We start from the raw sequence: 8,226 nt of genomic DNA, 5'->3' as shown, positions 1-8,226 counted from the left end.
CAGGCCCCACCACAGAATATTTATTAGTGGTGACAACAGGAAAGAACAGAAATATCAGCTCCTCGCTTGACTTTCGCAAAGTCAGTGGGTAAAAAAAATTTACACTTTGTCCTCATAAAGTGATTAAACGTGTTGGGAAAGATACGGAGAAAAACTTCAGTGGGGCTTAGGTTCACTTTTTGTTTAATGAAGGATTGGCAAAGGACTTACACTGCATGAAACCTGACATCTCTCTCAGGTTCACACGCAGAATTGGGAAACAGCAGTCAGTGAAAGTACCGAAGTACTGGTGCATCCGTGGGTCTCACCACGTAAAAGTTAAAGACAGTGAAGCGCTAAGGCTTGCTCTGTACTGAGAGACGGTGTAAGTCTGTGCATTTACATACCAGCTGTCATTAAGGCTTAACCAAAGTGTTTCCAGTTCCTTTTTGTTGTATTTTGTACTATGTTTATGTGTTGGAAATCAAGGCACAGAGCCTGCAAGTCAGGGTGAAGAAAAGGACAAAGACAACTGAAATGAGGTGCAAGCAGAATTCAGGTGCTTAAATGCACAGAGAGCAATATTTAAAACTCCCTGCTCTGCTGCTGTCTAAACTCAGAGGTATCTAAGCACCCAAAGTATAACTCCTCATTAATTGAAAATTCCTTCATTTCTCTCCTCCGCAGCACCCCAAACCATTCCCACCCTCACCGGTGGGCTCTCATTCCAAGCCCCCACCAAGCATGGCCCCCTCCATCCCGCAGCCAAGCTTTGCCATGCTCCAGCACCTCCCCTTCCTGCCAAACTGGGGACAAGCCCGCAGCAAAAAGTGAAGGACCCCTTGCATCCCCAGCTGTGGGCTATGCCTGGTTGGAGGCGCTTCCCAGGCATCCCCCATTTGTGACAAAAAGGGTGTTAAGGTTGACCTGCATGGTCTGTCCTTGGCCCAGCAACCACCCAACTGATTCACGGCATCACCTGGAGGGTGGTTGAGTCCGACTCTCGTTTGGAGTCCCTAAACCCTGTCCAGCAAACGAGGGGTAGAAGCTCTTGGGTTTGCTGCTGGGGAGACGCATTTCCAGGCACCCTGTGGAGTCTCCAGCCCCGAGCACTCTGCCTACAGCTGTGAAAGCACTCTGTGTCGGGGGCTCATGTCAACTGACTTCCCATCCGGGCTGCTAATAAGAACTCCCTTGACTAGGAAGACACCACTGCAGAGAACAGAGCCATCTCCTGCTGAACTGATTATATTTACTGTGAAACGCGGAAGCAAATGAAATCTCTGATTGAGAGAGAAAGAGAAAGCTTTTAATCCCACTCTATGATGCTTGCCAGATTGACAAGTCTAGAAATAAAAATGGAAGAGTAATTATACAAGACTTATTTATGTCAATGTTCAGATTTATTTTTTCAAATATAAGAAAGAGAAAGGGACAGAAAAGGTCTGGCTTGTTATATTGCTTTCCATAGCTGTTAGTGCAAAATGATTAGAAATCTAAGTTCAAGCTGTACCAAAATCATCTCCTCTTAGCTGTGGCACAATCACAGTGTTATGGATTGATACAAGACAAAGGGAAAAATAAAAGGAAGAAAATAGGAATCTGGGGCAAAGTCACGGTTTCATTGTGATAAGTCCTACAGCTCTTTATGGATGAAGGGGGAAATGTGTATGCTATCTGATCCGATCATTTTAAAGTTATGGGTGAAATCTCTGAAAACATCCATTAAATTTTTTAATTCAGTTAGTAAACAAAAGTGATAGAGAGTACCAAACACTGAAGTGTCTGGCAACTCAGAGTCACTAAATATTAGGAAAAGATGGCTTTGGGTCAGATGAGCTCAGCACCAATGCACTTCTTCAAGGGCCCTTGAGGACACTGTACTTTTTAATTGCACTTGTACTTCCAATTTGGGACCCGAGTATCCATCACACGAGGCCTTTTTTTTTTTAAAATACAGCATAGACAGGATTCGTCTTGCCTAATTCAAAACATCCACTCTGGAGACATCTGTGTCTTACTAAGCCTCCCATCCTTTGTAGCCGTGAAGAGAAACAGGCACTTTTACAGCGCGCTCAGCTGACCTATTTTAGATACCGGCTTTAGGGCAAGATGAATCATGCCTTGAATGTGCCAATTTCCCTGTGGTGCCAAAGCAAGACTAGACAACCAGTTTATTTGCTCAGATGAATCCCACGTGGCTGGGGCTGAAAGACTCGTGCTATGATCTGGCTGAATGCGAACTGTCTCTGGTCCCAAGTCTTACATCATCCTACGGAGGGTCCTGTGTGTTGGATATGTTAGCTTGAGTAGCTACGTACTAATTCCATGATATACCACCAGTACCAGAGATATCTCGCATCTGGCCAGCTAAAAAATTAGGTGGAGGAAATCAGCTCTGCATATACCTACCCATTCACACACCTTCGATGCAGTGAAGAGACCATCACTGCTTCGGTGTTGCTGTACTTACAGGAAGGGCCATGGGAAGCAAAAGAAACAACAGATCATGGAATCATAGAATGGTTTGGGTTGGAAGGGACCTTAAAGCTCATCTCGTTCCAATGCCCCTGCCATGGGCAGGGACACCTCCCACTAGACCAGGCTGCTCAAATGCAAAGTGACTTGCCAAAAGTCATACCGGAAACACGATGAATGTAGGACTAGAAGCCACTTCTTCCAGCCCCCTTCCTGTCCATTTCGGTATTCATCAGCTGTAAGTTTGATCACGTCTTCTAAATGCTTTCTTTATCTTTGGAAATCTTTCACTCTCTTTGGGAAATCTGGCCCACTGTGTTTTAAGAGCAGACCAGCTATGAGATGTCCCCAAGACCCTCCAGAACTCTTGTTCCTCTTGGAACAATTGCAGCACCAGTCTGCGGTCTGCAGTGAGCAAGCATAGCTGTGTCTTGGTGGGTCCTTAGAGGGAGTTCGAAAAGCAGCAGCTGTCCCCAGATACCGTCAATGCTGCCACAACAGTCATGTGCTGACAACTGCCTTGGTCTGCTAATGAATCTGGATGGTTTCCTTTGAGAAACAAATCACCTTAAACTTTTAAGTTGTCCCCAGAGCTCTTATTTTATAAAGTCTGAATCAAACAATGGCAAATTCAGCCTAATTCCAGCAATGTTGGTATGGATCTGTAGTGGGGGTGATTTGTATTTTCAGTTTTTTGTTTCTTGGTGGATGTACATTAATGCCCCAGACAGCAGTACCAAGAAAGTAATTTACATTCTAGTCTTTCCTCCTTTGGTGAGGACTTTTTCTGAAAGGCAGCTTTATAGGTAAAGATTCAGATTGCATAGGGACATTGAATATGGAACAGGAGCTTTCCTTCCAAATTTTGTTTCCAGCAGGGCTTAAGAAAGATAACAAGAGTTTTATATGTCTGATTAAAAAGCCAACGCTCCAAAGTGTGTGTACGTAGGTTTTTGGCATGATTTCTGCTATGGTCATAATCAGCTGCTTGCCCATTCCAGCTGCTAAAGCACAGTAGACAAGACTTGAATTCCAAATATTATTCTCATCACCATGGTATCCTGTGCACAGATCCTCAAAGGTAATTAAAGTTTGAGGCTCTGACTCCAAAGGGCAGGTCCATAAATAATTTCATCTCTCACAATTAGGTGACATCGTGTTTTGTTTTAAGACTTTTATACTGCAGGGAGTGAATCCAGAAGCTGCCTTGCCTCCAACAGGCAGAGAGAGATCAGTGCACTCCAGAGAGGCAGTGGAAAATATTCCCACCTGCCCCCCCGCCAAACACGCACAGAGCAGAAAGTCATGTCAGGCCAAGGCTGCAGCAGATGCTGCACACAGGGACGCCTCTGCAATCTCACCTCTCCTGGAGGCTCCTCACCCAGGTTTGCAGGGAAGCAGCTCCATCTCCTCAGGGTCTTTGGACAGAATCCTCCTCCTCTCCTGAACGTCAACATTAAAACCTATGTTAAACACTAAGACAACCTGCGCACAAACAACAGAAGAAGGCTTTTTGGTCACTCCCTCCTTCACCTCCCTAATTCCCAGCAAGAGCTTTAAGTGCAAGGTGACAAAGCAAAGACCATTTGCTATGCTGACTGCTTGGCTCAATATTCCCATGAACATCACAAATCCCACATTATTTTCTTGACAGTCGCTCAAACAAAACCAAGCCCCTCTTCCAGGAGATGGGTGGGTGGGATAGGATGGGATACTGAAAGGGGGGGTGTCAGGAGGATGGGGCCAGGCTCTTTTCAGTGGTGCCCGGGGACAGGACAAGAGGTAACGGGCACAAACTTGAACATAGGAAGTTCCACCTAAACATGAGAAGGAACTTCTTTACCCTGAGGGTGGCAGAGCACTGGCACAGGCTGCCCAGAGAGGTGGTGGAGTCTCCTTCTCTGGAGACATTCAAACCCCGCCTGGACGCGTTCCTGTGCAACCTGCTCTGGGTGACCCTGCTCTGGCAGGGGGTTGGACTAGATGATCTCCAGAGGTCCCTTCCAGTCCCTACCATTCTGTGATTCTGTGATGTGAACCCCTGCAGCGTGAGGGATGTGAACCACAGGGGTATACACTTCCACGTTTTCAGAAAGGGAGATCCCACTACTTTCTTTGCGCAGTGTAATCTTGCCACTGCCCATTAGGTTTGCTCTGAGAACCACTACCAGACTGGATAACCCAAAGGATCCACATTTGTCTTTAATCCTCCATGCCATGACAAACAAAAATAACCAGGACTTCAGATTGTAGCTTTTCATGCTTTTGCTCGACATAAAAAAGCATGATTGGTGAGACTGAAGAGCGGCAAACCTGTAGGTATGGGGGCTGAAGTGATGAAAGGAGACACTAAATCAAAGTAAGAACCTCCAGAATTGGGTGGTGGCTGGAGATAGATATTATGTGTTGTCATATTATATTTGACTTGCTTCAGTGTCACTTACATTTCACTTTAACTGCTAGGTCCCTTCTGGACACGACCATTATTGCCTTGCATGCAAACACGGCTAGCATCTGGTTCCATTATTTTACTTCTGGGAGCAGGGAGAGGAGAGCAATTCATAGAGATTTTTAGAAGTGGTTAAAAGAAGAAACAGCAGAAGGTTGTCTTGAGATACGAACGGGAAGTACTGGGGTCTGACCAGGTTTTCAGGTCCTGCAATAGCTTGTACAGTAGTGCAGGACCAGTCCCTTGGAAAGTTACCACCTTCTGCATAAGCAGTAAAGGATTGGCTTTGCCTGAGGAGCAACAGCTTTTGCCCTAGGTCTTCATCCTGCAAAAAAAAAAAATAGCAATAAATGGCTTTTAACATGTAATTTAAAGTACTTTTAAAGATGGCACAAGAGGCACAGGATCAGTATTACTCGGTTGTGTGTTTACTCCCTTTTAGATCCTGCAGCTCCAAGTTTTTCCTTTCTGTCTGCTCCAAGGCTGAGCTGCTGGTGACCCATCTCAGGTGTCTTGTCAGTCCTAAACACAATCAATTAATTGCCTTCTGAGGAAGGTCTGGTCAAGCTGGCTTCTCAGTCGTGAACAACTTTCTTGAAATTACAACCCTAAATTATACCATTTGCCATAATGTAAAAGCTATGAAGAAAAAGAAGATAAAACCATTGTCAAGAAGAGACACGTACTTTCCCCTCAAGTTCTCTTTTGTCCCTCCATCTTCCATCAGTCTGACAAAAGGCTGTTTGCAAGAGCCTCTTGAAATGAAGAATCTAATATTCGATTGCAAAAAGATTAGCCTTTGACTGTACTTCACTCCATGCTACACCAACGGAATCAGCATGGGAAATGTTATCCAGTAAGAGGTTAGGGAGAGGATGGAAGACCAGGTGGTGCTGGAGACCTAAATTATAAAGGTTTGTTTTCCATGAAGCGTGACTGTTATTTGCTTCTAGCTTCAGGAAGTGGCAACGCTGGAGATGAAAGACACAGCATAAGATGTTCAGCCACGTACGGGAGGGCAGGTGTGCTGCTGAGTCACTGCTTGCAGCGCTCCCGTCATGCTGGGCTTGGGCCGACCTGTGAAAAGGACACAGGAAAACTGGGATTACTTTGGAGAAGTTAATTCAAAACTAAAGCAGCCTGCACATACTGTGCCCAAGGTACCACTGAAGGCACAAGGAACTGCAGGAGACCTGGACAGAGTCTGGGCACTCAAACGTACAAGTGCAATCCGCAAAACATTTATCACCTAAAGCTCCTGAAGGGCCATAAACACATAATTTTTGCCACTGTAATTATCCAGCTGTCTGGAGTTTTGCTACTGCACTCAGAAATGCTGTCATCTCAGCAGGACTGTGTGGGTTAGCATCCATGTCATGTACATGCCTGTTGGGATCTGCAAATTAGGTCTTTCTGTGCTGAAGTTCCCCAAGCGGCGTCGGCTTTTTCTGAGGTACGAAGCACAGGAGGAGGATGTGTTGCACAGATTTTCTCTTGTGACCTAGAAGCTCGGACACCTCTTGCGGAGCGGGAGATAGGACACACCACCTCCCCTCCCAAAACTGCCTCCGCACAGGAGGAAATCCAAAGCTCGAGAGAGAGAGAGAACAAAATTGTGCAGTCCACCGATAAAAGCTCTGACCCTGCACAAAGGACTTCGGCTTTCCAGTTTCTGGAATATAGTGCATTTTGCATTATTTTCAGTAAGTCATATACTGATTCTGCACATTTGCTGCCTCAGCAGTAGAAGAAACGTCTGATTTCCCACAACATAAGCTGCCCTCGTAGGATAAATACATTATATTTTTGTGATGTGCCTTGTCATATGCTCTTTCAATGTTAAGATAAACCAGAGTTCAAGGCTTTGGAAAACAGAACCGATGACGACTATCATTAAATCTCCAAGTAACTTTTTTTTTTTCTGCCCGAGATGTCCTTCCTGAAGCCACAGAGAAGGACATTCGCTATATACACGTGTCACCATTACTTACGTCAGTAATCTAGCAGACAAAACCGTGGGATTGACATGATGGCCACAGGGCCTGAATTTAGGTCACATACGAAATAAATTAAAAGCTTCTCCTTATCTCAGTGCAACATCTCTCCCTCACCCACACCCCCGTCTTTGGCACTGCTGGATGTATGTAAGAAAGATGAGAAAAACTAACCTGCTGCTCGCCAAGAGACTTCGAAGCAAAAATGGCTCCTAAATCAAGGTAACAGACCACATTGAATTGGTCCAATGGCAGCAGCAAAGCTCTGAATTGTGTTTATCCCCATGTAGTTACTGCTACAGAGCTCAGTGACAAAGATCTGTGTGTGTGCTTATCTTAAAAAAAAAAAAAAATCAAAAAAGATACAAAAACCCAAAAGCCAACACAACAATGAAAAAAAAACCCCACACATGCAAAATCTGGACTAAATCTAACTCATTGGCTTGTATCAGATCAAATGCCCAGTTGTAGTCCTGCCTGGCTCATGCTCCCCACTTCACCTCCTCTTCGACCGTGAACTGTGCAGCAGAGACGTGGCTTTGGTTGAACAACGGACTGCAAGCACAGGTTACCACACAGAAGGTGCCAGTTGAACCCTCTCCTAGGAAAAGAGCTCCCCCGTCCCCTTTTTTAAGGGATTTCTGGTTTTATAAAGTACATCAAACCTCCCATGCTCCCCAGATTTGCATGCACTCATTACTGAAGCCCAAACAGAAACCTGCAGCCAACACAAAGGCACACAACCCCATCCAAAATCTAGGCACATTTGAGTCTTCTCGGGGTTATTGGACAGCAGGCAGGTGTTTGGTGTGTACTTTTGCAGGACAGGGAGGACAAAACCTGAGCCTGGCAGCTAAAGGAGCCCAAACCCTTCAGCACTCAATTCTTGGGTGCTGGAGGGACAGAGAGCAAACCTAGAAGATGAGGTTGGGGTGCCAAGAGAAGGGGTCTGGAGCTTTAATCAGGGAAACTTCTTGTGTTTGGTTCTTCCTGGGCACCTAGGCACTGACTCTCTATACGTACTAGGTAAATAAACACAGTACCATCAAAGCCAGCGATCTCCTGGGGTTTCTCTCCCAAGTCAGTTTTGCAAAACTCTACATTCACGCCAAACGTTCTGATGAAAACCAACAGCAACACACTTTGCTGCGCACCTCAGAAACAGAGTGTGATCCCTGGGTGAAACCTCCTGCTTTTCACAGAGCTGGTAGGGTCCCAGCATCCCCTCTCCGGAGGCCAGCTCAAATGAATCAGGCATGGCAGAAATTAAGCAGAGGTTAAAATTACCGTACAATGGTATGCATATAACCCTAGTGCGTAAGAAGG

Source organism: Rissa tridactyla, chromosome 1 (assembly GCF_028500815.1).
Source record: "Rissa tridactyla isolate bRisTri1 chromosome 1, bRisTri1.patW.cur.20221130, whole genome shotgun sequence".
Classification (NCBI taxonomy): Eukaryota; Metazoa; Chordata; class Aves; order Charadriiformes; family Laridae; genus Rissa; species Rissa tridactyla.
The sequence above is the reverse complement of the archived record's forward strand: the minus strand, read 5'-3'. Positions refer to the sequence as shown.